This window comes from Salvia hispanica, chromosome 6 (assembly GCF_023119035.1).
Source record: "Salvia hispanica cultivar TCC Black 2014 chromosome 6, UniMelb_Shisp_WGS_1.0, whole genome shotgun sequence".
Classification (NCBI taxonomy): domain Eukaryota; kingdom Viridiplantae; phylum Streptophyta; class Magnoliopsida; order Lamiales; family Lamiaceae; genus Salvia; species Salvia hispanica.
The window spans coordinates 41,194,309-41,209,826 of NC_062970.1; the positions used below are offsets into that span (position 1 = coordinate 41,194,309).

The 15,518-nt window shown below is 34.7% G+C and overlaps 1 long non-coding RNA gene across 1 annotated transcript; it reads right to left on the minus strand.

Annotated features, from left to right (window-relative positions):
• Positions 1-4,497: 4,497 nt before the first annotated feature.
• Positions 4,498-6,856, minus strand: LOC125192287. The gene is made up of 2 exons (XR_007171351.1): positions 6,562-6,856; positions 4,498-5,687 (listed from the first exon to the last, which is right to left on the minus strand). It is a non-coding gene; the product is annotated as an uncharacterized LOC125192287 (long non-coding RNA).
• Between the last annotated feature and the right edge of the window lie 8,662 nt (positions 6,857-15,518).

Sequence of the window (15,518 nt, forward strand, 5' to 3'; positions counted from 1 at the left end):
AACTGAATCCCATTTTTAGTCTATTAGTCTCTAATAGGCGCACTATGGGTTTTAGTATCCATTCAACATACAATCAATCTCTCCAACTGTTGGATCTTACTAGAATATCTAACAATTCCCATTTAGGGAATTATTCTTACATATTGTTTCATTCCTTCAGTGTTTTCATTTCGAGCAGATAGTTGATTCTAACTCTAACGTTAAACTATAAAAAACTTACTAAGTTTACTTAATGTTATAGGGATAAATATTTCGATTTATGGGATTAAATTCTTTGTTCTCTTATTAGGATTCGTACTCTTTACTTTTGTGACTTCCTTACTATCACGCGGATAATCTCTGATTATCTGATTTTTACCCTAAGTCAAATGTCAATTAAATAAATAGAGTTAGGGGGGCATTGTCATTCATTTCTTATTTCAAAACCGCCTTTCTCGGCGAAATTGTCATTTTATTATTTTCTCTCATATTACACGCTACCATTTTTATAAGAAAAACTACCATTTTCAAAACCTACCTTATACTCTAGAGTGAACTATAAAAATAGTCCATGAACTATGAGTTTATCTCGTCCATAGTCTTTAGACTTTAAAAATATCGCTAGTAGTCCCTGGACAAAGGGTTTGTCTTGAAATTGGTCCTTTTGGCTTTTTTTGGTACGAAAATGCCTTTTGAGGGATTTTGGGGGTTTGCAATTTGGTCTTTTTAAACTTTTAACATTTTAAATATGATATTATTTCAGTTATATACTAAATCTGATATTATTTCAAAATTATCATTCTTCTTCCATTTTGTCATCCTTCACTTTGTTTCTTTATTTCAATATTAGATTTAATTTTACAAAGTTTTAAATTTTAATTTTTAAATATCAATAAATTTTTTTAATTATAATGAAAATTATTTGACGGTCGTGATCAATGCATTAATTGAACAATAAATTACATACAAAAATCTCGATTGCATTTAATACTAAGTGATTTTCTAACTCCAGCTCTTATAACACAACACACTGTTTTAGTATTACAAGAGTAATGACTAATTAATTATAATTACGTTTATCTGATTTTTATGTGACTATATATACACCTCTTCGAGGAGAGGAAAACATTATCAAATCAAGTTATTCCAATGTCTCCTTCGAGAATGACATTTGGTTTATTGGTGATTTTTTCTTGCATTATTGTACAAAAATGCAAAAGTCATGAAACAAGAGGATATGGAGGAGATGGTCCTCCGGTGCAATGTAATAAAATTGAATGTCCGGCATTTACTATTATTCACAGTGAAAAGGAATTTGAAATAAGAAATTACAGTCAAGCTTTATGGGTGACAGCTCCAAGCGTCGTACAATACTCAATCATGGGTGGTATTGGAATAGGTGAACAAATGTAAGTTTTTTTTTTATGTCAACCAATTTTAGTTTTAGGAGCAGTAATATGCTTCTGTTTGAAAATTTAACAACCAAATTCAGTTTATATTTTTATTTATAGTATTTAACTGGTAACACATTAAATTATGTTAATTTCTTAGATTTTAAAACTCTAACATCTTTTTGTCCATTTTCTAATAATTTATGTTTTGTATATACAGTTTGCTGGATTACTTCTATCGCAAGAATGACCGAAACGAGTATATTATCAATGCAGGGCCACTATTGATGATGGATGTCGTGAATTCTACTTATAAAGTTTATTTGTACGTGCCTAACAAGTATCAGAATGGTGGTCTTCCTAAACCTTTAATACAAGACGTGAAACAAGTGAAACTGCCTAAATATAAATATGCAGCGGTTAGAAGGATTGATGGTGAAATTACAGAGGAAATTGTATCAACACAAGTTGATTTACTGAAAAAATACTTGAAAGATACTACTTACAAACGGGCAGCGGATAATGATCAATTTACATATATTATGTATGATCGAAGAAGTTGGGTAAAAGGATATGAAATCCTTATCTGGTTTAACTAGCTAGCTACACTATAATACTGATAAATTCAGTCATATATAAATTGGAAGGTTTTATCTAATGGAAGATGTATTTCTTATGACTCTTTGACTTTGATTACATTATTTTTCCAGCTATAATTATAAGAATATATGCCAAAAGTCGAGCATAGAACACTAGAATCCAATTACGGTACTGTATAACAAAATTGATTGTTCATATTAATCACATGAGAAAAATAATTTAAATTGTAATCTTACTGTTATCCCCATCACCTTTTGAGAAGATTTTTCATTTCCAAGTGGCATCGGGTTCCAACATAATTTGGGAAATGATGAGATGCATATAAACAATGTGACCTTTTGATGCATTTTGCGTAGTCTTTTTACCTTCAACAACGAAAACCAGTTAATTCGATCAAATAGAGGTGACGGAATAAAAATCTGGCATGATCTTTGCAAACAAATGTGTGATCTTTGTATAATTTTTTTTGCAAAATAACTTAAAATCTGGCATGATCTGCACAGAAATGTGTGATTGATGCAAACATGAAAGAACTATCAGCTACCGATGAAATAAATTGCATTGAGATATTTTGAGTCGAAAGAACTAATTATGTGTACCTAGCTAGCTTTAGGAATTGATAGTTGTTTGGTGAAACAAAAAACACTATCATATCATCATTAAATTAATTAGACCATATATGAAGAGATTTTTAAACCTTTCTTCTCAATGTCATATAATTTCGCAAAAGGTTCAACTAGCCAACCAGGAACAGGAGACATTATTCATCTCGATTCATAGCGTTTCAGTTCATTTTCCGATTAATTATCTTCGCGACTTTTACTCTGCTTGTTGCGCTAGTTGTGTTAATTAGTGTGTAGCATTTTGATTTGAAAAAAGGCACATTATTGGAGCGGTTTTGGGTATTTTTAGATGCTATGTTTGTCAAAGGATTTCATTGTGCTATATTTCATCTTTTGACCTCATCATACCGCAACAATGGATTGAATACTATAATCACACAATCAACACAAATATATTCAAAAATCTTGATGGGGAGAAATGGGCCGGAGGCCCAAATGTGGCTCTCATTTCCATCCATGATTGATCCAAATGGTGAATTAACCAATTGAGATGAGGAATAATTTAATTATTTAAAAAATAATATAATAATATTGTTGAATGTATGTAACAAAAATTTAAATACAAAATAAAAGTAAGTAAAAGTTTCATAAATAAGTGGTTTGACACAATCTTAATGCATAGTAGAGAGAGCCGCAGAGGCTTAACAGCAAGTAAAAACTAAGTGTGGAAGAGGCAGGAGAGGAGTGTTTTAATGATTAACAAAACTAACTTTAACAATATCGACAAAAAGAATTGCATACGAACTAAATGTTTTTTTCTCAGATTTTTTAAATTTATTGAACGTGATGAAACGTGAAATCGTAAGTGGGCTGGATTGGTGAGTGTGCAGTAAATTTGAAGTTAGTTGGGCTGCAGTTCAAGAAACTACGTTCCGCGGTAGTTGAGTCATTTCATTTTTTTCACTCTTTTTGTAAAAATGATAATAAATAATTAAAGTTGAGAGATAGTAAAGTAAGCAATATAATAAGGTAGATAATTATTCTCTCACATATTTTACTTTTTCTCTACTTTAACTATTTATTATCATTTTTCTAAAACAAGGGCAGAAATTGAAATGACTCAACTACCACGGAACGGAGGGGATACGTATTTGGGCATCTAAAAAATGGGCTCAAGTAGAAGGAATGGGTTGATAGGCCCAAAAGTGTACACATTTTAAATTCATTTGCCTTATAACCTTTACTTATAATAATATCGGTGATCGAATCACTTAAGAAATAAACGGAAATTTTCTTCACTCGGTTTTAAACAATTCCTCAATTAATTCCAAACCAAACTTCGGTTTTTACGATACTACTAACTAACCATGAAAGAACTTTCAACCCAACAATTGTTTTATCAATCATATTAGTAAATGAATCATGCACCAGCATCATTTAATTGGCATATGTTACCGGAAAAAGGTAATTTGGCTTTCAAAATATAATAATAACATCAAAATTTGATAATATTAATAATTCTTTAGATCTGAACACCAAAACAAAAGGGATTTATTTAAATGAGGCGGTTGTCGAAAATAAAGGTAATTGCATAATTGTGGTTCCAAAATTTCAGCAAAAACTTCATGCTTTGGGGTCTAGCTCTTCTTACGTTTTACGTTCTACTACTATCTTTTGAAAAATGAAAGAATATAATCCATTTTCGTTACAATAAAATCCTTATTCAAAATATTTATGATTCTATCCATTTAGATAAAACAATACTCCATAATCCATTTTCCTAAAAACCTATTCACAAAAATGCATCTAATTCCTTAAATGATTTCAGCTCACAACACGCTTAAAGAAAAATGCGTCTTCTTCAGCTCTTTTTCATTAGATTTTTGAAAGAAAAAAAAATTGTTGTGATTCATTACATGGATTTGCATTGTGTCATGTATTGGTTCCTAATTTCATTTCCAATATTTTTGTAACGGATGTGCATTGTGCTTTCTTCATTGTAACTAAAATGATTAAGACGTCCAAATACATTACACTTTCTATACATGCCACCACTAATACATCAAATAATTATTCAAGTGCAAAGGCAGTGACTCGACTTGAGCAGCTGTGAAGCAAAGGAGTTAATCTGACCATCAAATCTGAGGGGGGAAATAAAGGAATGAGCTTCAACAAGCTCAGTAGAATACTCAACATTAGAGCCTAATTTCCAGAGTTAAAGTAAACGCTATGCAATCTATACATTTACACTATTATTGATTGTGAAGAACCAACCTCGTCATATCCATGCACATATACTTAATATCAGAAACGAAAAATAGTAAATTCTTACATTTATCTCGTCAAACTTTGATCTAATAAAGTTTATCAGATTCATAATCATGTATCAATTTCGTAAATCACATATAAGAATACAAACTAAATTACATAACACTAATAATCGAGTGAAACGGAGAATACATAGCAATATTATCCAGCCACCAATACATATACAACACATAAGCAAGCAGATCACCAATATTTTCACATATTCAAACACACATAGCCCCTTTAAGTGCTTAGCGATAGACTAGGGTACGCGGACCAGATCAGAAACAAAATCAGACGCGGATTTTATCCTCAAGAGGACTCCGCACAGACCACCCATTAAGGGTGCAGAGATCAGATATCAGAGACAGATCAGATCAGATTTGATTTCAGACGATCCTCGCTTCGGTTATCCAGAAGACGAGTGATCCCAGATAATGCAGCGCTGCTGTCCTATGGCAATGCCAATTGTACCCACGGAACACACTCAAGCATGGGGCATAAGCACAATCAAAAACACACATTTTTCATCGAAATACTTATTTCCAATAATCTCTAATTACACATCAGCAATTTCTTGTCACACCACATCATATCAAATTAATAGATTAAGTTCCAACTATCTCAATACCTTCACATATCCAGAATTCACATACTTCACGTCATAAGCAACATGAAACAGATTAATTGTTGTATCACTGATTAACACAAAATATTATATATGCAATCACGTAGACTTACTTCAGGAATTAAGACCCAATGAAGAATATACTACCTCAAAATCCAAAATGCCTTTGACACACGATCCACTTTATTCCTGCTCCTTCTCCATGTTATTTCCTGTTACCTTTCAATATATATATTTCACATTCAAAACTACTATTTCTCCTTCGAGATTTCACATTAGCAATCACATCTTCACATAAGCATTTCAACTTTTATCATGTCCCAAGATGTTTGCAGAAAAATTACTGACTTTAAATAGTCATTCCAGATAACCACGAAATCAAAATTCAACGTGACCATATGAAAATAAAAGCCATAGATGTCTATTTTACCCAAATCTGGCAGAACAGGGCAGTTCCATTACAAAAATCATCATAAATTCATTTGGACTCGTTTGAAGCTGAATTTTGGTCACATAGCAGAAGACACATAAGAGTACGTTCAGTTAAAATTTCGTAAGAAAATGAGATCGTTTACTTGGTTAAACTGGAGTTGACAAATCCTGCCAGAACATGACACAAAGGCTGTCTCATTTGTTTGTTTCACCAAGACATAATTTCTACTTGAAAACTTCAATTCCTACTATCTAAGATAACCCAACTATATACTCTAATCATCCTCTTAATTTCATTTTAATTCCATATTCAATTCATTATAATTAATTCCCAAAACATCTCATACCAAAATGCATTTTTCTCACAATCCAAACGTACATTATGCAAGTAAAGTAAATTCCCAAGCTAAATCAAATTAGCAAAGCAAGCTTCCAAATCCCTCTTGAATAACTCTAATGTTATCCCTACCTTCAAACACTATGTCCAACAATTTCGTTCCATTCACACCTCAAAATAGGCTTTGGAAACTAATAAGCCATCAAAACATTAGATTTACACCTAGTTTACTTAAATTCAAATTGGGGAAGACCTTGAAATTAAACCCTATCCTTCAATTGAGGATGAAATTGGAAAAATAAGAGGTGTGGGGAGGTTACTTACACAAAGGGGAGACAATTCCAACTCACAGCTGCCGGAAAACGGCGAAGGTGGTGGCGGAATCCGTCGGACAACTGCTGTAGCCGAGAGAGATGTAAGTGTGTGGGTGTGTAGGGAGGGAAGGAGAGATGTGACGAGACAGAGAGGGAGACACGCAGGGGCTGTCACGCTGAACGGAAGGCGGTGGTTGCCGGAGGTGAGGCGGCGCTCCACAGAGGAATGTGTGCGTGTGTGTGTCACGGTGTGTGTGCGGTGAAAGTAGGATAGTTTATTCACGTAAGTTCCAGAAGAAAAGGCATAGGAAAAATATCACATTTACTTTCCCAATTCTTTTTTCTATTTCTTTAATCCCATTTTATATATTTTTCTTTTATTCCTTTTCTTATTTCCCTTTCAATTCAAATTACTTTTATTCCTAAAATCCCACACCTCACAACTTAAATTTTGTATTCTAACATTAATATAAACACATTTATAATCTATTTGTTTTCCTACTAATCCGACACACAAAACTTCACTCACCGAGACTCCTACTTTAATAATCGAATTCTATCACGTTTAACTAATTTTTAAATTTGCAAAATTTCAGGTCATTACAATTGACGCGGGCGAAAACTCATGTACGTCACAAATCTCAGACAATATATTTGAGATTTGAGGACAATATATATTTGACGTTATCCATACAAATATATAGAAGAATAAATATAGAAATAGAAAAAGGATCGATGGAGAAAGAACCGCGACTCTTAATTGAATACTTATTTGATCAATTATGCAAATAATACTTTTCAGTGTAGTTAAAAATTGTAAAGTAAACTAGCAAGAATATTAATGAGTAATAATAGAAATATATTAACGAGTTGGATGCATAAGAAATAGACTCATGGGAATAATAGTAATTGTAATAATTTAATCAATCATTCTAATATTTTTTTTCAAAAAATCAAAATTGCAAATGAAACTAGAATATTGAGTTTTGTAAACCTTTTAAACTTTTTTTTTATCGGGAAACGAGCTAGAAAAAAAAATTATTGAAAATAAATCAAAATGCAGCAGAGGAAAAGTCGACATTGGAGATTCAAGCAATCGGCTAATGTCTCAAGTATGTGCTAGACAAAAAATATTGCTCATTTGTATTGTTGGCCCCATGCCACAATGTAGCTACGCAGGCTTGACAATAGACAGATACATTAATGTATTTCAAATTGCCTTTTTTTATATGGACAAACACTACATATTGTTGATAAATATTATGGGTTTTCCTCCATTCTCAAATTTCCTCCATCTTACAAAATTTCGTATATATTTTATTTTTCTGTACTATTAAAAACACCTCCAGAAACAATACAAGAAATTGGCCCCAACGTGATTGGCCTAATCAATTAAATATTCAATAATAAATTTTCAAAATCCACTCCAATTACCTATATGTTAGTAATTTATTACTCCCCTTAATTAAGTTGAAGACTCACACGGCTAACTTAAGTTAGAATGTCGCCAAAACTGCCTCTTCCTCTCTTTCTCGCGTTTCATGGCGACATTATTGCCCTTTCATTATTTTCTGTGATTGCACACTACCATTTTCAAAATCTACCATATTTTCTACTCCTTATTTTATTCCCAAAAAAAATCAGAATAAAAATGAAAATCAGTAAAAATTATTCAACGGTCGTAATCAATGCATTAATTAAACAATAAATTACATACGAAAATCTCATTGTGATTTTTCTGTGACATACTGACATATATACACATCTCAAAATCGAGCAAAGGAAAGCATAATCAAATCAGGTTATTTTAGTCTCCTCCAAGAAAGACACTTTGTTTATTTGTGATTTTTTCTTGCATTGTTGTACAAGAATGCAAAGGTTATGAAACAAAAGGGTACGGAGGAGATGGTCCTCCAGTGCAATGTAAAAAAATTGAATGTCCGACATTTACTATTATTCATATATAGTGAAAAGGAATTTGAGATAAGAAATTACAGTCGATCTATGTGGGTGACAGCTCCGACCGTCTTCCAATACTCAATCATGGATGGTATTGCAAAAGCTGAAGACATGTATTTTTTTTATTTCAATTATTTTAAAGTTTTTTAGGAGCAATAATTTGCTTCTACTTGAAAATTTCATAACCAAATTCAATTTATAATCATATTTAACTGGAAGCATACTGATCTAGTTAATTTCTTAGATTTTTAAACTCACACATTTTTGTTTCATTTTCTAATTTATTTGTGTTTTATATGCCAGTTTGTTCAGTTACTTACCTCACAAGAATGACCGAAAAGAAAATATTATCAATACAGGCCCACTGTTATTCTTAGATGTCGTAAATTCTACTTACACGTCCTACTACTATGTACCTAGCAAATATCAAAATGGCGGTCTCCCAAAACCTCTGACACAAGATGTGAAGCAAGTGAAACAACCTAAATATAAATATGCAGTTGTTAGAAGGATCGATGATAAAATTATAGAAGAAAGCATATTAGCACAAGTTGATATACTTAAGGAAAACTTGAAAAATACTAGTACCTATAAATGAGCAGCGGACGGTGATCAATTTACATATGTTATGTATGATCAAACCAGTTGGGTACAAGGCTATGAAATTCTTATTTTGGTTCAACTAAAGAAATGTAAAATTTAGAATCCAATAATTCCGACATATTCAATCATATATAAATTACAATTTCTACTTATTGAAGATGCATTTCTTTTGACGATGAATTTATCATATTCTTTTATTTTGATTACATTATTTTACCAGATATATCGATAATAGTAGTATATGCTAAAAGTGGAGCTGCTTGTAACAATAAAAGGAGGTCCAATTGTGGTTGGTCAAAACTACACAAAATTCGCGATTATATTAACCATAGTCTACTATTATCTTAACTATATATATATTCATTGGGTTCAATGCTTGAATCGTATAAAACTCTTGTACCGCTACACAATCACTGATATGCTTTATTATTTATTACAAGGGCAATTAATGACACATAAAATTTTCCATGCCTATATATATATAAAATACTCCCCTCCATCAGGTTGATTACGACCTCATCACATCAAATTACCATTGTCTCCTACAAGAAATACATTTTGGTTATTGTTGTACAACAAATGGAAGGATCATGAAACAAAAGGAGATCTCTCAATTCTACAACAACATTGATTGTCCACGTTAATCACATGGAAGAATTTGAATTAAAAAATTAATGTTGTCTACCATTTATTGGATACTAAAAATGGACCAAAGATTACTGCAATTTAGGTTCGGTTAAAACAGTCTTCAAATAAGGCACCTGGATATTCAATTAGGTTGATAGGGATAAAGATAGCTTAAAAGCTAGCACTTACTAACTTTTTCAATATTGCTCTCAATAATATTATTCGAGCAAAAACTATACAGAAAAAATGGGCTCATTTTTAAATATCTTATCCAACAGTATTTTAAATTTGTAACTTCATAAGAAATGCCAACGGTTGCTACAAAGGCACTTTCTAAATACAGTAAAAGTGTTATTTGCCCAATCCTGATCCCAAAGCCAAAAAAAATGAACTTATCTCAATCTAAACAAATAATTAGTTATGTGAGTATTCAAGTCCATAAAAATAATACTAATATGAATATTAAGAATTGAATTTAATGGCAACGAATTGTGTGAAATGTAAAATGAATCAAAATCAAGGGAGTCATGATATTTCATTTTTGGTGACCTTCGTAGTTGATCTGGGGATTTATTTCAAGAGATTATTGAAGTAGCAAAATTTAGTTTTTGGGCATTATCAATAAAATGAGTTGTAGCCAGACACACAAATAAATACGTATTTAATAAAAAATAGCTTATGTAATGCTCATTTACACTCTTTTATAAAAAAAATGCTCATTTACACAATTACACTCAACTAAAAAGTAATGTATTATCAATTTGTTTGTTATTTAAATTATTTATTTGGAAACTAGCTGTTAAAAACCAACAAGAAAAGAAAACATTTTTGTTTGACAATAAAACCAAAAGCACGAGAAATGAAGGTGCTTTTGAGATTCGAACACTTGGCTAAAGTTTTACCACCCTTGATGCCAAAATGAACTTCGCTAGGCAAGAATTTTAGAGTACTTTGCTAATTACTCCCTCCGTCCCAGTTTTATAGTCACATTTTGCCATAAAAGTCCGTCCCACATTTATAGTCACATTTAGAATTTTCCATATTTGGACATAAAATTTTATCCTATTATTCACTAAAATTACACTCAAATGCCATTATCAACACAAAAATAAACCAAAACAAAAATAAAAAACCAAAAAGTCAACAAGGGACCCACCTTCCACCAACTCACTTAATTTATTACACACTCTTTTATCTCACTTCATTTATTACACACTTCACCATCTCACTCTTCCATCTCATTTCATTTATTATACACTCCGTCGTCTCACTTCATTAATTACACACTCCATCAATTCCTTAAAACTCGTACCCTAACTAAATGTGACTATAAATGTGGGACAGATGGAGTACTTTGGATATCACAATGCAGCTTCGCGATGGCTGATTATAGGTAAAGCCGTTAAGAAAATGAGAATTTTAAAAATATATGTATTTCATTCTCTTTTTTATTTATAATCGAATTTTCAATTGTCCACAATAGACAATAACATGCAACCGCCGCATTTAAAGCGTTACTATAGGCAAAAAGAGATCGTAACACATTAAGTTCATGGAGCGAGCGCAGCAATGGGCATAATTTTTTTAAAACTAAAAAGTAGGAGTATATTATTTTAGACATAAAATAAGTATATTATTTTTAATGTAAATTGATTGTCCACGTTTGAAAATAATTTGAATTGTAAACTTACTGTTATACACCATTTATTGGATACTAAAATTGGACCATAGATCAATAAGTAGAGTACTAAAAAGGCATCCAATTTAGGTTGGACTTGAACAGTCTTTCAAATACGGCAAATAAGGGTGTTTCCGGTAGCGCTCCTCCCATTAGCCCTTTTCATGCCATGTCAGCACTAGTCCTTCCCATTCCACTGCCACATCACTAGCCCTTCTCACTGCACTAGCCCTTCCCACAATTAAATTAATTCACAATTAAAATTTAAATTCACGGAATTAAAATTCGACACGAATACGAACGGGAAATACGAAAATTACATTAAAAAAAATTACATAATTAAAAAAAATTACATAATTTTTTTAAAAAAAAACATAGTTTAAAAATAAAATTACATAATACCCTCGGCTCTCACTACTCCTCCTCGTTCTCGTCCCCGTCGCCCGTGCCGCTGCCACCTCCGACATCCCCGCTCCCGATCTCGACGCCATCATCATCAATGGGTGGCATCCTTAAATCGCGCCGACATCGGTCGACCATCTCCTTGCACAGCCTTCTCAAGACTGGATCGTGCGTGTTATACCACTTCAAAGTGATCTGCATCAGGGTCTTATTTTGCTACGCGCGGGCGAGGCTATCGTCCTCTTCTCCTCCTGGGACCTTCGATTCGACCTCGTAGGACCCGCTGTCGCTGCCGCTTCCCCTCGCCTTCCGATGCGCAGCCTGTTGCCCCATCGGGCGACGACGACAGCGAGAGTCTGTTCGTGGTAGCGGGGCCACTTCCTCGGCTTCGGGGAGCTCGTGCGAACCAACACTGCTACTGTACTCACCGGAAGAGTTGATCTTCGTCCGCTTCCAGCCCAATTCGACACCAATCGCAAACTTTTGCGAGTCCTTGACCACGAGAAAGGCCTCCCACTGGTCAAATTCTTTGATCCCCAACTCTTTGCTAGGTTATTGGGAGAAGGTTTGTCTCCGCACATCATCCTCAGACATGCCGCTGCTTACCATGCGCATGTTGTTTTGGTAGAGGGCGGCAAAACTACTGAGCTTAGGCCTCAACCGGAGCCACTGTTTCCGGCATTGCTCGAGGATGCGAGGCTTCGCCCCATGCGGTTTGATGGAGCAGTAGGCGGCACTGATGCGATGCCACATTCGGTCAACATACTGGTTCGCTCCGACGTATGGATCCTCTACAACACCGATCCATGCCTTCGCAAGCGCGGCATTTTCCCACACGGTCCAGATCGTCCTCCTCTCAGTCTCATCCTCACCCTCCTCCTCCTCTGCCCCCGTGTGTGAGGAAGAGCTCGAGACTTTGCCCTTGCCCCTACCCCCGCTCCTGGCCATGGCCTTGCCTTTTCTCTTGCCCCTTGCAGGCCCCGCCTCCCTGGGGAGTCTCACGGATCGGCGATAGCCCCAATTGCGCTCCCAGCTGCTCAAAGGAGAAAGTCTCGATGCCGGCGTACTGAGTCTCCGAGAACAGAAGTAGGGGAATCATCGGCCAACAAATCTATATATGGCCGATAGACAGATTCCCTAGGCGTACTCGGGCTCCTGTGCTGCATCGACCCACCCACCGACATACTTGGCGGCGTACCGCCCATCCCCACTGCCCCGGGCATCATCCCTCCCACCCCCGCCATATTGGCGGCATACCGCCCATCCCCGCTGCCCCTGGCATAGTCCCGCCCATCCCCGCAGTCCCACCCATCCCCGACATATTTGCCGGCATACCCGCTGCCCCCGGCATCATCTGACCCATTTGACTCATCCAAGTGTACATATTGTAGAACATTTGGGGAGTCATCGCCGGCATACCGCCCATCCCCCGCCATCTGGGGATTCATCCCCGCAAAATTTCCCTCCGATCCGATGGGAATCGAGGGTGTGTTCCCTCCGCTCGTGGTGGGGGAGTTTCTATTGTACTCCATTGTAGTAGAAATGAAATTTGTAGAGAGAGAGAAACTTGTCAACACAAGTGGTGTGAATGAAATGAAGTTGGGGGAGCCCTATTTATAGAATTCATTTTAAAAAAAAATTAAAATGTCGGACGTCCGACCGGGACGTCCGACCTTCGCCACAGTGGCGGACGTCCGGTTGGACGTCGACGGGAGGGGCGAGCCCATCGCAGGGGCACACGGGACGGGCGTGGGCGGCCGTCCGGGCCACTATAGCGCCCGTCGGGTCGCCCGTCCGCGACGGGCGAGTGGGAAGGGCACCGGTGGAGACACCCTAAATATGCAATTAGGCAAAGGCACTCTAAAAAAGTTTAATTTGCCCCCTCCTGATCTATAGGCCCATGACAACTATTATGGGACGGAGGGCGTAAAAGTATATTTTATTAACAGTGAGTTTCGTAGTCGATCCTTTGACCTATGGTTCACATACGAAGCTCTCAACCACTGCACGCCCTTCTCTTATTTATATCATAACTTATTTATATTATAACTTATTTATATTATTTACAAATCCATGAATATTAAATACAACTAACATATATAACTATTGTTCTCAATGATTATACCAAGCGCACCACCGTGTGTCATTATGGAATGATATGGCGATGATGTGTAGTATTAAATACAAGTGGAAATCTAACTTAGTAATACTATTTTTAGTAACAAGTAAAATGACTTTATTTCTAAATTATAGAACAATTGGTTTCGAGACAAGAATTTGGAGATTCAATCTAAAATCCTGCTAATAAATCCGGATGTTTATTCTACGTGATATGTATCCGGTGTCCATGTCATGCTCAATTTTCAGCATATTCTAATCCATGAGACACTTCAGTACATCGTCAAAATTAATACTAAGATTTAATCGGTCATTTATGAAAATAATTATGATGTAGACCAAAATTTGATCAATATTCATGAATTTTTTCTACTGGCCTTTTATATTATTAAAACATAAACTTTAATTATTATCAACTGTCCCTCTATTTTTGTCCTTACAGTTACACATAAACATCAAAATCATAGGCTATGCTTTTGCAGGATATACTACAGCGGAAAATATGGTCTAAATATTCACATTATGAATCACGAAACAATAAGCAAAATAAAGATTCCAATCTAAACATATGAATATTACTATTAGACATCTACTACTACTGTTCTCTTGTCTTTTCATATACTGTTGCACTCAAACTATATACACTCTCTATGGAAATATCAAAAATCACAATTCATAACAAAGTTTTGTATATACTCCTATTTTTTCCTGTACTTTTAGAAACAACCACTAGAAATTAAAAAGGCACCCAATTCACCCACTGCCAACACAAGTATATAGCCAACTAATAAATGACCACAACGTGATTAACATCATCAATTAAATATTTAATTATAAGTTTTCAAACTCTACTCCTAATTAAGTCAGAAGACTCCTATTGCTAATTTTCTTATTTGATGATGGAAATAATGGAATAATCGATTAGAAGAAAAACTATTGGATATCTGATATCCAAAAATATCGGATAATGTGTATTGGATCGGGTATCTGATATCCAAAAATATCGAAAAATTGGATATCAAGTACGAGATTGAGTATTCACTTACCTATGATTTCGGATATTAGGTAATACCCAATTATACCTATGTGTCAACTAATTAAATGGGGTTAGGGCACAATCATCCTCATTTAATTTCTTGATTTCAAAACCGCCTCTACCACTCTCGTTCTCCCTTCCTTCCTTACTCTCATTTGTTCTAGACAATTAATTAACATTGTTTTTTTTTTTTCCCAGTGTATTGCTATTCAAAACTACTACTATTATTTTTGAATTCTTCGGTTATTGGATGAGAACTGAATAAGGCTCCTAAATAGGAATGTATAGATTGAGAACCGCATACCCAAAATTATATGGAAAAAACAAATCATAACTGCACTCGAACATTTGATAGGTTCAATCGGTGTTGTCTTTCTTCTCCCGAACAAAAATTAACATATCCGTACAAGACAAAAACTCTCTAAAGTGCTGTTGTTAAATACGAAAATGAAGTCGATTTCACTATGAATTGCTTCTATTAAAAAAAGTTGAATAAGCACGAGACAAATGCTTAAATACTTGAAGTGAGAGAAACAATACGAAA